Raw genomic sequence first — 18,162 nt, 5'->3', positions numbered from 1 at the left:
AATAAGTGAACTCTTCAAGATCTTCCCTGACAAATATTACTATTTGCTTCTAAGCAATTTCCTTTTGCCCATGAGTTGTAGTCTATGCTCTGTCACCACATTTCAGAAGTTGATGAACCTAGCAAACTCTGTCATCAAGACATGGTCCATGTTCCATCTTTCCAAGGAAGCTGTGAGAATGGAGCCATCTGTGCACTCTTCATGGAAACTGTAGCCATTTGCAATGGCTGCCTGGGGAGAGCAAGTTCAGTGAGTCAGGAGGTTCCAATTTTGCTCTACCTGTTTCAAGTTATCTAGTAAACTGCACTTGCCTCTGCTCATAAATTTCAGCAATCCCATTTTGGCTCCCAGATTTCCTGCAGAAGGGGTTATAATGATGTTATATGATTTAGTGATCTGACAAAAGCTTTGTCCCCACAGCTACAAATCTTAGGCAATCATCTGTTCCAATGTAATGCTAACCTTATGGGTCCCCTGAGTGCAATTTTCATGGCTACCAGAGACTCCCTTAACTGTTGTCTAGTTACATGTTTCGAGAAGCATGTCTTTGGTAATTTTTTTTTTTTTTTTTTTGAGATGGAGTCTCGCTCTGTCACCCAGGCTGGAGTGCAGTGGCCTTTGGTAATTTTTAATATAAACATTGCAGATATATCATGCTAATTGATACATATCTGCACCCTGACCCAAGGAGGAAAAATTGGCAAACTTCTAGACAAATTGGAGAAATTTTCATAAGATGAGCTTGTTTTAAAGCAATATCTGCATTATACATTTCTGAGACTATGTATTTTCAAATGAAATGTTTAAATTGTGGGGTATTTTTTCTTCTTCACTGGAGAAGAAACTGTCATTTTTGGAGAACAGTCTATTCCACTTAACTATTTTGGAAAATCTTAATTATGTTAATTAGTCTAAAAACATCATGTGTGCATGTGTTTGTGCACATAAGTGTGTATGTTTTTTAAGGAATAATGTTATGTTTTGCAGAAAGCAAGGCAGAGAAGAATGATCATCCTTAGCAATGAATCCCTGGAAACATTACAGGTTGACATTTTCATTGCAGTGTATTCATGGTTCATGGAACTATCAAACTGCAAAGTACTCACATGTCATTTATTTGAACAAGCCTAAGCATAGGTGTCCAAAGTCCCTTAAGTGACACCCACAGAGACATGCTCCTGTGCCTGATTGACTTTGCTAACAGTGAAGAAATATCTATCTCTTGGGTTTAATACACAGTGAATCTTACTGGCCACCCCTAACCAGAGGCTGGAGGGCAGGGGACCCAGAAATAACACTGGTAGAGGTCAGCCTGATAGGGAGCACAGTAGGGCAGAAAGGGGGGCAGAGGAGGTCCTTGGGGCCAGTGGGGAACATCTGGCACACACCGAATGTTCCTCTAGTCATGGGATGGCAAGAATTAAACAGTTCTTTGTAGTTCTCATTCAGAACTCTTAATCTCATGAAAAGGGATCAAGACCTAGATGAGAAAAGTGACCTCCCCAGGACGCCCAGAAAGGTAGCTGTGGGTTGTCAGCAAGAAAGTTTTCAGACTCCTGGTACACAACTCTTTATTCTGCTAGGTGGACTTGTCAGCTCCTCTCAGGGCAGAGATGATAGTCTGGTTGTGGAAGAGAACAGTGAAGTATCCCCCACCTGGAGTCGACCCTGAATTCTAGCTTGAGGAATCTTGCGAGTTGTCTCCTTGGGATAGTCACAGACCACCCCTGCATGCCTGAGATAAGCGGTCTCGACCTGAGGGGCAAGAAAGCAAATAGTGCTCCAGAACAAGTGAGCTCTTTTTACGAAGCCGAAGTTAACATTCTTGTAATCCTTTTTGGCTTGGAAATGGAAAAAAAAAAATACAATCAGGAAAATGAGAATTAGATTTGCAAATGATATTTTTATAAAAATAAGATAATGCAAAAATCTCATTTTAAAATTTGTTTAAAATGTATCCATTATGTTTTAATGATAACTCAGAGTTATCCCTGAAGAGGCAATAGGAGGAGGCAGAGAAATGCCCCAACTTTTGAACTTGGTATGATGTACATGGATGGCAAAGTTACCCAGAAACATGTGTCCTAAGCAGAAGGAAAGGTCACTGGTTTATACAAACTAAACATCCTAAGTAGAATGTCCCGAGGAAGAGTGCACAAAGCGGTCATCTCGTAACTGCGAGCCACTACTCTAGGGTCCTCTAAGGGCCTCTGACATCAGTTTTTGGCCTTAACTTCCCCCTGGCTACGATTGAGACAGGATGATCTTGTGGTGTAAGAACCCTCTGAGGCTGAATCCCTGCCAGGTGATTCAGGGCCATGCAGAAAGCACTACCCTGCTTAGTAGAAATTCCTTCCCCAGAATCCTCGTTGGCTTGCCCTCAGGATCTTAGTTTACTTTGTTTTACTCAAAGGTGATATCACCCAAAAGGTGGGGAAGGCATTACACATTCTCTCCCCACTCCATTTGGAAATCCCCTAACAAGCATTACTAAAGCCCAGCCCTGCTTACCTGGTGAAATCTCATTAATCTCTTGCCCAGGGCACTGCAATTCCAGTGACTGGTCCACGTGGAGAATTGCTAAAGGAGGTTTCCATGTGCATTTCAGCTGCCTTTGTAGAGACAGCTCAGCAGGTGATGCCGCCAGGCTGCCCTCAGGAGAGGCAGGTGCTTCACAGCTTCTGCTCTGCAGGCTCGACATCAACATGTGACACTGCGGGAGGAGCGGGCACCTCACCCTCCACAGTGCGTGGCTAGAACAGTCATCCAGCCCACACAGCACTTTCTGTTCCACAACCAGCCCAAACTGCCTTTGCAATGCATTGGAAAAGCCACCCTTCCTCCAGCCAGTAGCTGCTATCTGCTGCAACACAGTTGTCAGAAACACGTAGATCTACAAGGCCTGTTTGTGAAGAGAGCCCCACGATTTGACACCCTGAGTGGTGGGTGGACCAGGGAACATGACACCCCTTCACAGTTGTGGGACCTCAGTGTCAGAAGCACCAAATGATGTGTCTCACTTTGCACTACCTAAAATGAGTTAGGTTTAGTTCCGTGGGCTAAAAATGGAAGTGAGAAAGGAAAAACCAAGACTTAACACCACAGCCAGCTGATAATGGCCCGAATGTTCAGGAGAAATGACAATGTTTTAAGAGAAGAGCCATCTAAAATGTACTAAGAACAAGCAACCCTTGCTTATGAAAAAGTGGTTAATAAAAGTGTGAACTGGCAAAAGGAAAAGATGATTGTAGCTAAATCTCCAATGTGACGCACACCTATTGGGTGCTGTTATATCTGGGAGTATTAGAAAGAGACAGAATTAGTCTTCCACAGATCAGTGTTAGGAGGTTTGTCAATAAAATGTCTCTCACCCAAGATTGTCAGGGACTAAAGTCATAATGTCTAACATCATTAATTGTCAGAAAAACACAAATGCCACCATACACCTTATGGAGTGGCTAACATTTAGAGCACTTACCACACTAAATGTTGGTGAAAATCTGGTGGGAACATAAAAGAGTCCATCTCTTTTGCACAAGGCTGACCATTTTCAGTAAAGTTCAGCACATACTTACCATGTGACCTGGCAATTTGATTCTTGACTATTTGCACAAGTGAAATGAAAAAGATGTCTTCAGAAAGTCTTGCACAGAAATATTCAAAACAAACTTATTCAAAATAGCAAAAGATGAAAACCAAAGACATACCATGCCTATATGTATCCTTAGAAGGGTTTTGTTTTGTTTTGTTTGTTTGTTGCTAAAGTCTCCAAGTTTTTCTTCCCCCTAACACAGACAGATACACAGGAGTACCTGCTTTTCCTTTTAGATTTTCACCTGACTTTTAGGGTCACATGTATGTGAGCTCAATATGCTTTTCTTAGAGCCATTGGAATTTGCAAGAAGAGTATGTCTACTGGCATTAAAACGAAAGTATTGCCCAAAATGTCAATAAAAATTTTCCAGGAAAGTTCAAAACTTATTTTTAATACACACACTCACATGCACACACACACACACACGCCCATACACACAAACACACAGATTTTCACACAAATAATTGTCTATACCGAAGCCTTATTATTGGGTTCCCATATTTAGGTTAAAAAACTGAAAACAACCCTAAAACAAGCACGTGTGTCCACAGTTTTTTATGTGTCTACACAGTTCAATATTATTCAGCAATAAAAAGAAAGCCGCTACTGATACACACATGAATGTGGGTGGGTCTCTAAAACAAGGCTGAGGGAAAGAAGCCGTGAAGTCTTTTCTACATGTATGCATTGGTTGGTTGGTTGGTTGGTCGGTCGGTCGGTTGGTTGGTTGGTTGGTTGGTTGGTTGGTTGGTTGTTGGTGCTGACAGGAAGCATGTTGTTCTGGATCCAAGACAGACCTAATGATTCACAGAGCATCTTGTGTCAGCTCCCCCATGCAGCCCCTCCCCATGGGGCAATGCAAGAAGAGCAGTGGACACCTATGCATGTGGTTTGGTTTGTACTACAGGAAGGAGTTCCAAATCATAAATCTCGCAGCTTATGTGGGTGGCTGGTACAGCTGCCTGACTCCCCTCTGGAGGAAAGAGAGAAACCTGTCTTTTTTTGACATAAACAGATCCTCTCGGGTGGGAAGGAGAAGCCTTCAGGTCCATTGCCCTTTGGAATGTAAGCTAATGGCTGCACAGCAGATGAACCATAGTGTCTCTGGAATAACTCCCCATCTCTAACTTCTTAGACATGGTTACCATCAATCATCCTTCAGCCCAGGTGGCCAGGACCTTTTGCTCAAAAGCCCAGATCACACAAAAACTTGAAAATATTCATGGAGTGTTGTTTTTTTTGACAGAAACCAGACATTAAAAACTCCATATGGTATAATTTTGTGTTAGGAAATACAAAACATCGAAGTGAATGTGTAGTGATAGAATGCAATCAGCAGCTTTCTGGGGCTGGGACAAGTTGGGTGATTGACGGCAAAGCAGAAATTTCTGAGATGATGGGAATGCTCTATGTCTTAATTTTGGTCATAGTTTCACCACTGTCATATTTGTCAAGGCTTGTCAAACTGAACACTTAAAAGCAGAGCATTTACAGTCACGCTGGAATCCTCAGCAACATTGTTGATAAGCCCAGCTTGGACAGATTCCTTTGAGCTGTTTACATGGAGACTGCTGGGCAGCTTCCAGCCACACTGGTCAATGCTCCTACTTCTATACCCCTCTTTTCTTTCTTCGACTTACATACAAATAGTCAAGTACTGCATAATAATATTTTAGTCCATTATGGACTATATTATAGTGGCCCCAGAAGATGATAATACTGAATTTTTACGGTACTCTTTCCATGTTTAGATAAACAAATGTTTCCCATTGTGTTACAATTGCCTAGAATGTTCAGTATAGTCACATGCTGTACAGGTTCGTGGCCTAGGAGCAATAGGCTATACCATATAGCCCAGGTGTGTAGTAGGCTTTACCATCTAGGTTTGTATAAGTATACCCTGTCATGTTTGCACAATAACAAAATGGCTTAATGACACATTCCCCAGAATGCACATCAGTTTGTTAAGAGATGCGTGACTGTGTATGACTTGTGTACTTGGTTTCACTATATGCACGATATGTAAGTCAAATGTTCCTATAAAGTGAGGGTACCAAAAACTGGAGCCTCTCATTTTCCATTTCTTATACTCTCAAGTCTCACACCTAGCATATCATATGCTCTTTGAAATGATAATAATAATAATAATAGAATCTCATGTTTGAAAACACTGCCACTGGAGGATGGCTCCCCACTCTCAATCACTATATTAACAACATAAGAATGAGTCCAGTTTAGGGAGTTAAGGCTCTGCATCATGGTGTTACATAGCTAAGGCTTCATTGAGCTCTTCCTTTACGTTGGTGTGTAGAATACTCAGAAGTAATACAGCTTCTGTTTTCCTTTTTTTCTTTTTGCCATATGATATTAAAATTGATAGGAAAAGTGCAGCTTCTCTAAAGCTGCAACATGGAGTTACAGAGGAATGTTTAGTGCTTTTTTTTTTTTTTTTTTTTTTTTTTTGTCTTTCCAATAGCCACTGTTGCTAAAGAATGGAAATTAAGCCATATCCTTTAGCAACAGAGTGATACAGCTGAGCAAAATATTTTTAAAATAAATGTTTCTCTTACATTATAAAGATGACATGTTGTTGTTTGGGAACATTTAGAAGATACAGAAAAAGTAGAAGGGAAAAAATATCAGACTACACTTAAACTCTTGAAAATTGGTTTCTGCCAAAAGGCCCATAATTCTTTTAAATGCCTTTTCCTCACCCCAGTGATTGCTTCATTTCTCTGCTGTTTAGACTCCTCTATCTCATGAGCCCAGAAAAAACTCACTGCTCTTTGTGTTAGAAATCAACATGATTTAGAACTGTTGAATTAGAATCTGGTTATCCCATATTCCATGGAAATGACACATATTATAGGTTGAATCCACCTGGATAATTTCCTGTAATTCCTTAGTCTGGAAACCTCTTGTTAACCCCAGCCACCTCCCACTCATTTTCACACCCATCATCACAAGCTTTTCTTGTTAACAGAATTTCCAAGTTGCACCCACCTGTCCACACACATGCACAGAATTCCTTCTCCTAAAATGGCCCTATTTTAAGGAATCTAAAATATTCCTCAAAAAAATCATGAGAAAAATAAATTCCTTCTTCTACAATGGAAATAGGGGAGAATCAAATATTTACAAATCTTGTCTTTGTGGATTTACAGTAGGGAATGTAAGGCACAAGCACAAAAGCACCGAGCTGAGGCAGAAAGTAATGGTTAGCTTATAGAGTAAGCAGAAAAAACGATTCTGAAAACACTATACATGTACACTACAACTGAACAATTAAGTAAAGGAATGGCAGGTGGTAAGAGCCAGGTTTCTCACTGTCGGAGAGGCAACAAGCAAGAGAAGAGGCTCTAATGACCCATATGGTAATGGATTAGACTTGGAAACATCACCGTGAACTCATGTTTATCTTGATATAGAGATAGGCACACATAGAAATGTGTACACACACAGGTTGGTATGCATATGTATTTTCTTGCTCTGTCAGGTGAAAGTGCCTGCAAGCAACTATACCCCAGGCCCAGCAAGCACAGACATCTTGCACCCAGATCTTGGTGTCCAACATCATTCTCTGATGAAAGAAGCCAGGGGTTCTCAGAAAAATTGCTGATTCTAGGACTGGAACAGGAAATAGACAAGATGATCCTGAAGCATCTTACTGTGCCAAAAAGTGAGGAAGTGCTGAAAATAAAACCCAAAACAAACAAACATGACGGGGGCATGTCAAAGGAACACAGAAACCAACTGGAAAAGGTCTCAGTGGCCAAAACTGAAACAATTTGAAAAACAAAATAAAGTAACATTGGATGATAATTCAAAATGTGAAATAAATAAACATGAGTCCATACTGATCAAAATAAAACACTGAATAAATAAATAAATGGGGGTGAAGAGACAAATGTCCTAGGCGGGAGCATTCCAAATAATTTATGTAGAAACTCTGGCCTCTAGAAGATGGAGTAAACTCCTCACCCCTTAAGTGTTGATTGTTCATAGTGTCTTCCATCCAAAGAGTACAGTATGAAAAGAAAAAGAGTAACTTGACAGTGGAGAAACCTCACCAACATAACCTCAACCAGAGATCAGGGTCAACAGCAACAGGGCGAAGTCATGCTGACTGTGCTTACCCTTGACAGGACGTGATGAAAATGGTCCTCTATCTCTGTGGCCTTCCTCCCAAGAACCTATAACTCCAGTCTGTTGATGAGAAAGATGTTAGACAAATAACAGTTAGGAGACATTACACAAAACACCTAACAAGTACTCCTCAAACTGTCAAGATCATCAAAAGCAACAAAATTCTGAGAAACTGTCACAGCTCAGAGGAGCTGGAGGAGATACAACGACTAAATGCCATGCAATATCCACAATGGGATCTTGGATCAGAAAACGAACATAAGGTAAAAATTAAGGAAATCTGAATAAAGTACAGACTTTAGTTAATAACAGTGTTGCAGTGTTGATTCATTAATTGTGACACATGTACCATACTAATATAAGGTGTTAAACAGGTATATGGGAACTCTCTGTACTATCTTTGCAATTTTTCTATAAAATAGAATGAACCTAATGCCTATCAATCAATGATATACATATATATATATATACACACACACACACACACACACACAATGGAATACTATGCAGCCATAAAAAGGAATGAATTAACGGCATTTGCAGTGACCTGGATGAGATTGGAGACTATTATTCTACATGAAATAACTCAGGAATGGAAAACCAAACATTGTATGTTATCACTGATATGTGAGAGCTAAGCTGTGAGGACACAAAGGCATAAGAATAAAACAATGGACTTTGGGGATTTGGAGGGGAAGAGTAGGAGGAGAGTGAGGGATAAAAGACTACAAATGTGGTGCAGTGTATACTGCTCATGTGATGGGTGCGCCAAAATCTCACAAATCACCACTAAGTAACTTATTCATATAACCAAATACCACCTGTACCCCAACAACTTATGGAAATTTTTTTAAATTATAAATTAAAATTAGAAATCATAAAATTTATAATTATAAATTAAAATTACATAAATTAAATTAATATAAATTATAACATGATTGTTATAAAGAAACAAATTTTTCCACAAAATGAGATTATTCTAAAATGGAAAGTCTATTTAAAAACAAGTAAATAGAAAGAAAGATGGAGATTCAGAGGGAAGAGAAGTGAAGAAGCATTTTTATGTCTATCGATATGCATTTGATCTTCATGGCAAGAGTGCTGTTCCTATTTTAACTATGAAAAAACAGTAAAATTCAGCTACTTATCCAGTGTCACAGAGCAAATTCCAGTTGATATAAATATTTGGATGTTTATTCTGTACTGTTTGGTATACTTTTCTATATCTGGATTTCCTTACCAATAAAAGCACTCACTGCTGACTTAAAAGAATGACAGCAGAAAAATTATGGGAGGAATAAAAGATATCAAATCTCCATTCGCAATACATTCCTATAACTTGCCTGGTACTTGAGAGCTTTCAAGATGCTTGCACCAAAAGAAACTATCAACAGAGTAAACAGGCAACCTACTGAATGGAAGAAAACTTTTGCAGATTACGCATCCAACAAATATCTAATATCCAGAATCTATAACAAACTTTAACAAGTCAACACACACACAAAAACAAACCTCATTATAAAATGGGCAAAGGACATGAACAAACACTTCTCAAAAGAAGACGTACACTCAGCCAACAAGCAGATGAAAAAATACTCAACATAATTAATCATTAGAGAAACGCAAATTAAAAACCACAATGAGATACCATCTCACACCAGTCAGAATGGCTACCATTAAAAATTCAAAGAACAACAGATTCTGGTAAGGTTGCAGAGAACAGGGCTCACTTGTACACTGCTAGTGGGAAAGTAAATAGTTCAGCCACTGTGGAAAGCAGTTTGGAGATTTCTCAATGAACTTGAGACAGAAATACCCTTCAGCCTAGCCAACCAATTATAGGGTATATACCCAAAGAGATACAGATCATTCCACTGAGAAGACCTATGCGTGCATATGTTGATCACAGCACTATTTACAATTGCAAAGACATGGAATCAACCTAGATGCCCATCAGTAGTGTGAATAAAGAAAATGAGGTACATATATACCATGGAATACTACACAGCTATAAAATAACAAAATTATGTTCTTTCAGGGTAATGGCTGCAAGTCTAAGCAAATTAAGACAGAAACAGAAAACCAAACACCACATATTCTCACTTGTAAGTGGGAACTAAACATAGAGCACACATGGACACAAAGAAGGGAACAATAGACACCAGACATACTATTCTAGGTGGTGAAAATTTTCTGCATCTTGGCTATGCAATTGTATTCATTTCTCAAAACTCATTAAAATATGCACTTAAAAGTTGGTTTTTTAAAGTATAAATTCCTAAACCTCACCAAAACATATTTGCAATAAACATCTCCCCGTGCCTTGCCCCACAGACACGATATCATGCTGTTATAATAATAGTGTATATACAATTTTTTGAGAACTCTCTTCCCACTGGATATACTTTTTGAATAGCTTTCCCTGTTGCTGCACTATTGTGAGTCTGAAATGCTGCCATTCAGGATGGTCCTAGGCTCCACCCGCTGGAGGAAAAACAGCTAATCCAATGAGATCCAACATGTGATAAGACCAGCATCCTGAGTGTGCTTTCTGGTGTTGTGAAAGTAATTGACGTGCCACCAATCCCAAACTCACATTTTCTCCGTGAGCTATCTGGGGGATGCAATCGTGTCAGAGAGCTGGGAGGCATCAGAAGTGAGGCTGGCACAGACCCCTCTGAGCAGGCCAGGGATGCGTCTCTCCTCCCCTTCTCTCAGACACTCCCTAGTGTGAAGCTGCTGACTCCATGCCATGTGTACTTTTAGAAGTGAAATGCCCCAGCCCACTTCACTCTCGGCACCTATGGATTGGAGTGAACACTGAAGTTAGCAGACATCTGAATAAGAATTGAAAAGAAATCCAAATAGAAAAACCACATTCCCTTCCAGTCAAGTTAAAGCCATAATTTTAAATTAATCACTCACATTCTGTTCAGAGATTATTTTCTTGGTCTATGGCATAGTCTCCCAGGATATTCATAACTGGTAATAAAAATTATGAGGGCAATTAAAAATACCAAGACTCAGGTTCCCCACAATGAGCCAACCAAATGGACCATCATCCATCCCGAGGGCAACCATTAGGTGCCTTCTCTGATGGCCTCTTCCAGAGGGCTTCTCCAATTACAAAAGTCTGTGACTTGGGATGACATAATCTCCTAAAACCCCAAATCTTCTGCAGATTCCTCTAACTCCAGTAACCCCCAAAGCAGGGCAAACTAAATGGATAGTCCATTTCCTTCCCAGGGGATAGAGTCAGAGTCATTAAAAGTGGTCTTTAATGCGAGAAATTGAAAAGGAGTTGGGAAAGTGATAATAACTTCTCCAAGACCAGAAGAATGTCATTAAAGACATGGGAAAGCAGTGAGAACTCTGCTCACTTTGGGCAGTTACTGCTTGATGTTGAAAACATAAAGGAGTTCATGGGGAATGAGACAAAGCTTTCATGCTATGAGGAGTGACTTCCAGGGTAAGCAAGGTCCTGAAGGAGATGTACTCTAGGGCAGGTGAAGGAGTGGCCACTTCAAACAAAAACAACAGCATAAAAGGGGCATAGAGGGGAGAAGCGGTACTACAGGTAGGGAGGAGGGGAGAGGGTCACACCTGGGGCAGACCACAAACATTGGCAGAAAGAGGAGGGGGACAGAATAGAGCAGCCCAGAACCATGGGTGCCTTTCTTCCCATTGTGCAATTTTTTGTTTGTGTGTTTTTGTTTCTGAGACAGAGTCTCACTCTGTTGCCCAAGGTGGAGTGCAGTGGTGGTGCTATCTCGGCTCACTGCAACATCCATCCCCCAGGTGCAAGCAATTCTCCTGCTTCAGCCTCCCCTACTGAGTAGCTGAGATTACAGACGCCTGCCGCTGTGCCCCACTAATTTTTTTTTTTTTTTTTTTTTTTTTTTTTTTTGAGACGGAGTCTTACGCTGTTGCCCAGGCTGGAGTGCAGTGGCGCGATCTCGGCTCACTGCAAGCTCCGCCTCCCGGGTTCCCGCCATTCTCCTGCCTCAGCCTCCTGTGTAGCTGGGACTACAGGCGCCCGCCACCGCGCCCGGCTAATTTTTTGTATTTTTTTAGTAGAGACGGGGTTTCACTGTGGTCTCGATCTCCTGACCTTGTGATCCGCCCGCCTCGGCCTCCCAAAGTGCTGGGATTACAGGCTTGAGCCACCGCGCCCGGCCTACTAATTTTTATATTTCTAGTAGAGATGGAGTTTCACCATCTTGGCCAGGCTAGTCTTGAACTCCTGACCTTGTGATTCCTCCACCTCGGTCTCCCAAAGTGCATTTTTTGATGCTGAATAAAACTGAAAACTGTGCCCCAGTGGAAGGCTGTCATCCCACACACCTTACACTCATGAAGTTTCTCCCCAGTGCAAACTCTGATGCAGAACCTAGTTGATTTTTCAACTGGATGCTTTCCCACATTCCTGGCATTCATGAAATTCTCCCCCAGTGTGTGTTCTTTGCTGCACTGTGAAGCAAGAGACACAGGGAGCCTTTGCCAGCATTCCCCACGTTCACAGACATTTTCCCAGCACAGAATCTCGGGTGCTAAAGAAATACCCACCTCGGGCAGAAGGCCCTGCATGCTCTTTACATTCATAACGTTTCTCTCCCTGTAGACTCTGTGATGCTGAATCGGGACAAAGGAAGACTAAAACTACACCCACATCCTTTACATTTGTAGGGCTTCTCCTTGGCATGAATGCACACTCATGCACCGAAAAGCATGTTCATATTCCTTACATTCAAAGGGTTTCTCCCCAGTGTGGGTTCTCTGATGCTAAATAAGTTTTTCATTATATCTGAAGGTTTTCCCAAAGTCCTTACATTTCTAGGGCTTCTCTCCATTATGAAGTTTCTGATGTTGGAGGAGGGATTTTCTTCCCTCCTTTCTTTCCTCCTTCCCAATGCTCGATGAAGACATTGTCCACATGCTTGATATGAGTAGGGCTTTTTCCCAGTGTGGATTTTCTGGCACCATGACCATTTCAACCCATATCTGAAACCTTTCCCATCTTCTTTCCACTGTAGAGCTTCTCACGAGCAGGGATCCTGTGGTGCCCGTGAAGATCTGAATGTCAGTTGAAATATTTGCTACATGTATGGAATATCTGCATCCTAGCAATGCTCTGAATTGCAATGAGGTGTGTGCTGACTTCACTTTTTCCCAATTTCTTGGCTATCTCCTCTTTAGAGGGTGGAGGGTTATAATCTTGGGCTGTCAAAACCCTAAATTCTCTGCTCTTTAATTTTGTTTTCTTCCCCGTGTCGTACAGCTGCAGCTTCTCTGAACCGTCCCTGAGGTCAGAGTCCTGGGGAACATCAGCAATGCTGCCCTGGACATCTGACACTCAGGCTCCTCTGGAATGTTCAGCTTTGGACCTGGTTCCCACTCCCGGTCTTGGTTTTTCCACCTATGCAGCATCTCTCAGAGCCTCTTCATCCATGGGTGCCCAAGGATCAATGCTGTTTTTGTTTGTTTGTTTGTTTGTTTGTTTGTTTTTGTCTTTAGTTTTCTAAAGTTCAAGTAAGATATGTTTTGCTTTGTAATTATTTAGGCTTATCTTGTTTGGAGAACACTCAGCTTTTTTAAAGTGTTGCTTTATGTTCTTTGTCAAATCAGAGACATTTTCAGCCTTTGTTTCTTTAGGCAGTTTCTCAGCCCCACGCTTTTAGTCCCCTCCTTCTGGGACTCTGATGGTACAAATGTTAGATCTGTGTTACTGTCTCACAATTTCCTCACTGTTGTTCATATTAGGTAATTATACTGCTATATCTTCAAGTTCACTGATTCTTTCTTTTATAGTCATCCTGTTAACAAGCATATCCAGCAAGTTTTAAATTGCAATCATTGTATTTTTCAATTCTATCATTTCCTTTCAGTTCTCTTTCACAGTTTCTTTTCTTTGATTCCACTTCTACTTTTTAATTTGTTTCAGGAGTACTTGTAATCGCCTGATACAATCTTTAGCAAAAAGAGCAAAGCTGAAGCTGAAGACATCATACTACCAGACTTCGAAATACACTGTTGGGGTTCAGAAAAAAGTAGCCCAAAATGAAAGCCTCAGAATCAGCCTCAGAAACAAAAGTTTTTCTTTGACTTTTCATGCCTTCCTGTCTCTCAGTCCCATTCTTCCCTGAGGCTTGCCATAGAAACTAGAATTCCCATTTGCTAATGTGACTCATAGAAACCAGAATCTCTTTTCCCTAAAGACAGTCATAAAACCTAAACATAGTACTCTAATTTTTTCTCCACCTTGCTATGTAAAAGCTGGCCACAGAAAAAAGTTACCTGATCTACCTTGCTTGGCTATGGGTCATAAGACCCCCCATTCCAGAGAGGATCCTGCTCTGCACCCAGAAGGAAGGAATGCCGCTCAGAGAGGCTAAGAGGAATACTGGCAGACAGGCCTTGCTGGGTTTCCCCACTCCATCTATTAGCATTACATCATGCCCTTTTTGTCCACTCGTATTTCTTCAAAACTGTTCACACTTTGTTGAACCTAAGCACAAAAGTGGACAATTTCCCCTGAATCTTCATTCTGAAGAGGTCTTCATTCTGAAGGTCTCTGTTTACACATGTTAAATAAATGTGTATGCCTTTATTAATACACGTTTTGCAAGTTGATTTGTCAATGAATTTTCTGAGGGCATAGGGGGAAATCTCCCCTTGGTCCCTGCAATACTGCAAAGCTGTCATGGCCAAAACAATATGACACCTGCACAAAAACAGACACATAGACCAACAGAGTGGAATAGAGAGCCCAGAAAGGAATCCACACATCTAGAGCTAACTGATTTTTAACAAAGGTGAGGAAAAGGCAGTCTCTTTAATAAATGCCGCTGAAAAAACTGGATATCCACATGCAAAAGAATGAAAAAAATCAACTCAAAATAGATTAAAGACTTAAATGTAAGACCCCGAACTATGAAAGAACTAGAAGAAAATACAGGGCAGATGTCCATGACGTTGGTACAGGCAAATAATTTTTGGCTAAGACCTCAAAGGCATAAGCAACAAAAGCAAAAATAGACAAATAGAATTACATCAAATTGAAACACTTCTGAGGTAGGAGAATGGCGAGAACCTGGGAGGCAGAGTTTGCAGAGAGCCGAGATTGCGCCACTACACTCCAGCCTGGGCAACAGAGCAAGACTCCGTCTCAAAAAATAATAATAATAAAAATAATAAGAAAATAAAAAATAAAATAAAAAGCTTCTGGACATCAAAAAAATCAACAAAGTAAAGCAATTACTCACAAAATGGGAAAAAATGTTTACAAACTATAGAAGTAGATTATTTCAATAACCCTATCACTAAAAGGAAAATTGTGCTAAGAATTTTTTAATGAAATCTTAATTTAATCAAGATTTGACTTTCAAAACGAAATCTCTAAACCCAGACAATTTCACTGGAAAATTATACCAAAGTTTTAAAGAATTATTAGCAATGATTCTACACAATCTATTCAGGAAAATTGAAGAAAGGAGGTTCATTTGCCAGTTCATTTTATGAAGCTAGTATTATCATGATGCCAAAACTAAACAAAGACAAAACAAAAAAGGAAAAAAGAAGGCCAATATCCCTCACGAATATAGACGCAAAATTCCTTAACAAAATACTAACAAATAGAATTCTGTAATACATAAAAAGAAGTATACACTATAACTACGTGGCGTTTACTCCAGGGTTGCAAAGCTAGTTCAATATTCAAAAATCAATCAACACAATGCACCATATCAACAGGCAAAAATGGAACAATTACATGATCTTAGCAACCAAAGCAGAAGAAACATCTGAAAAAAAAAATTCAACACTTACTCATAGTGAAAGCTCTCAGAAAAATAAGAGTGCAGGTGAACTTCCTCATCTTGATAGGGACCAGCTGCACAAAACCTATAGCTCACATTATACCTAATGACGACAGACTGGATGTGTCCTAACGTCAGTAACTACATAAGAATGTCTCCTCTCATCACTCTTAGCCAACATAGTGCTAGGCATTCTCACTAGTGGAATGTAAAATATTTAGATGTAAATCTAACAAGACGTGTGTGTGACAGACATAACACATTTATGAGCTGGAAGACTCAACACAGTAAAGTTGTAAATTTAAATACTGATTTAATGAAATTGCTATTAAAATCTTAGCAGGAATTTTGTTGATATAGACAAGATTATACTGAAACTCATAAGGGAAGGCAAATAGAATAGCTAAAATAATTTTGAAAAAGAAATAAAATGGGGTAAACAAGTCCATTCAATATTAAGGATTATTATATAGCTATAGTAATCAGGACTATTTGATGCTGGTAGAAGGACAGACAGAGATTTAAAAAACAGAACAGAAATAAACATAAATAGGCCCAACTGATTTTTGACAAAGGTATATAAATAATTCAACAGAGCAAAGATAGCCTTTTCAACAAATGATGCTGGTGCAATTGAATATCAATAGGCAAAAGTAAATGAACAAATGTCAAGTTAGAGCTAAGTCTTATACTTTATATAAAAATTAATTAATGATGAATCACAGACTTATATGTAAAAAGTAAAACTATAACTTGTTTATAAAAACATTCAGAGAAAAATGGAGGCATCTTTGCTTCTATCTAGGAGGAGCTGAATGAGTGAATTACCTAAGCTTCCGTCTAGGAGGAGGTCTGTTAAACGTCATGTAAATACGGGAGACGATACATCGATGATAACTGAAACCAATGAAACAGACAACAACAACAGAGAAAATCATGAAGCCAAAATCTGGTTATTTGAAAAGATCAGTAAGTTGGCACAATTCAAGTCAGATTAATTCAATAAAAAGGACAGAAAACAAATTTAAGAATAAAAAAGAGGATACACTCACAGTTCTACAGACAGAAAAAAAATTAAGAGGATATAATTAATAAGATTTTGTCAATAAAACTGGCATTTTAATAAAATAGCAACTTCAGTGAGAGATATAAATTACCAAAATTGACTCCCAAAAATAGAGAATATGAGTGACTCTGTATTAATGAAATTTAATTTAATTAAGATCTGCTCACAAAGAAAATTCCAGATCTCAATGGCTTACCTGATGAAATCAACCAAACACTTACCAAGAAGTCACAGCAATTTTACACAAATTTCTCCATAAAATGTAAGAGAAAAGAATATTTCCCAGCTTACTGCAAAAGCTCAGCATTAGGCTGATACCAACACCAAACGAAGATATCGTAAGAAATGAAAGTTAGAGACCAGTCACTCTCATGAAAAAAGTCACAGTAAAATTCTTTGTGAAATATTAACCTATCCTCAGATACACCAGGCCCTGTGCCTGGTCTGTATTTTGAATGGGAGGATGGGGGACATGGAAAAAGAAAAAAGTATCAGCAAATAGAATTTATCAAATTATGAAAAGATATTGCATCATGGCCTAAAGACATTTAACCAATGAATACAAGGTCTAACAATGAAATTCACCATTTTAAAAAATAAAGGAGAAAAGTCTTATGATCATTACTACAGATGTGTGTATGTGTGTAATATAACATAACACATACATAAATATATGATACATACATGCACATATACATGAGCAATGATTCTATCTATTTACAGATAGGTAAGTTTTTCATAGATACCCTTTATCAAGTTAAGGAAGTTTCTTTCTATTCCTAGTTAGCCAAGATTTTTTAAAATCATGGATATGTGCTAACTTTTATCCATATCTATCTATCTCTCTATCTAACTACTTATCTATTCATCTATCCATCCATATATCCAAATATAGATGCCTTCCCCTAAAATTAGGGACAGAGGAGGCAGAATGTCTACTCACTGCTTCTATTAAATTGATGACCCAGGACAATAAGGCAGGACCAATTAATAAACGTTATATATATTAGAAAGGAAGAATCAAACTGTGTCTTTTAACAAATTACATGTTCAAATTCATAGAGAATGCTAAGGTATCTGCAAAAAAAAAGCTACTAGAGTTAACATATGAGTTTAGCGAGGACACAGGATTCAAAGTCAATACACAAAACTCAAATAAATATATGCACATTTATTTACATAATATGCATATATTTGGAAAGAACAACTGCATTTGAAGTTTAAAAACTAATGCCATCAAACACACCATATAAAATAATGCAATTTATTTCATAGAAATTAATTTAGCAAAATATGTGCATGGTATAAAACCTGACTCAGAGCGATGAAAGAAACAAAGAGATATACCATATTTATGCATTGGAAGGCTCGGTATTATTAAGATATCGTATTTTACTAATTGATCTGGAGATTCAAAACGATCCAAAGTAAAATTCCAGGAGTCTTTTTGTCGTTGTCATTGCTGAGAAACTGACAATTTGATCCTAAAATTAGATGGAAATGTAAAGGATATAAAATAACCAAAATAATTTTGAAAAGTT

The 18,162-nt window shown here is 39.0% G+C and overlaps 1 long non-coding RNA gene across 1 annotated transcript; it reads right to left on the bottom strand.

Annotated features, from left to right (window-relative positions):
- Positions 1-4,092: 4,092 nt before the first annotated feature.
- Positions 4,093-16,967, bottom strand: LOC126950197 (uncharacterized). The gene is made up of 4 exons (XR_007724077.1): positions 16,843-16,967; positions 16,384-16,452; positions 7,732-7,801; positions 4,093-4,392 (listed from the first exon to the last, which is right to left on the bottom strand). It is a non-coding gene; the product is annotated as an uncharacterized LOC126950197 (long non-coding RNA).
- Between the last annotated feature and the right edge of the window lie 1,195 nt (positions 16,968-18,162).

The sequence above is a fragment of the Macaca thibetana genome, chromosome 3 (genome assembly GCF_024542745.1).
Source record: "Macaca thibetana thibetana isolate TM-01 chromosome 3, ASM2454274v1, whole genome shotgun sequence".
NCBI lineage: Eukaryota > Metazoa > Chordata > Mammalia > Primates > Cercopithecidae > Macaca > Macaca thibetana.
Note: the sequence above shows the minus strand (reverse complement) of the source record. Positions and strands in the feature narration are given on the sequence as shown.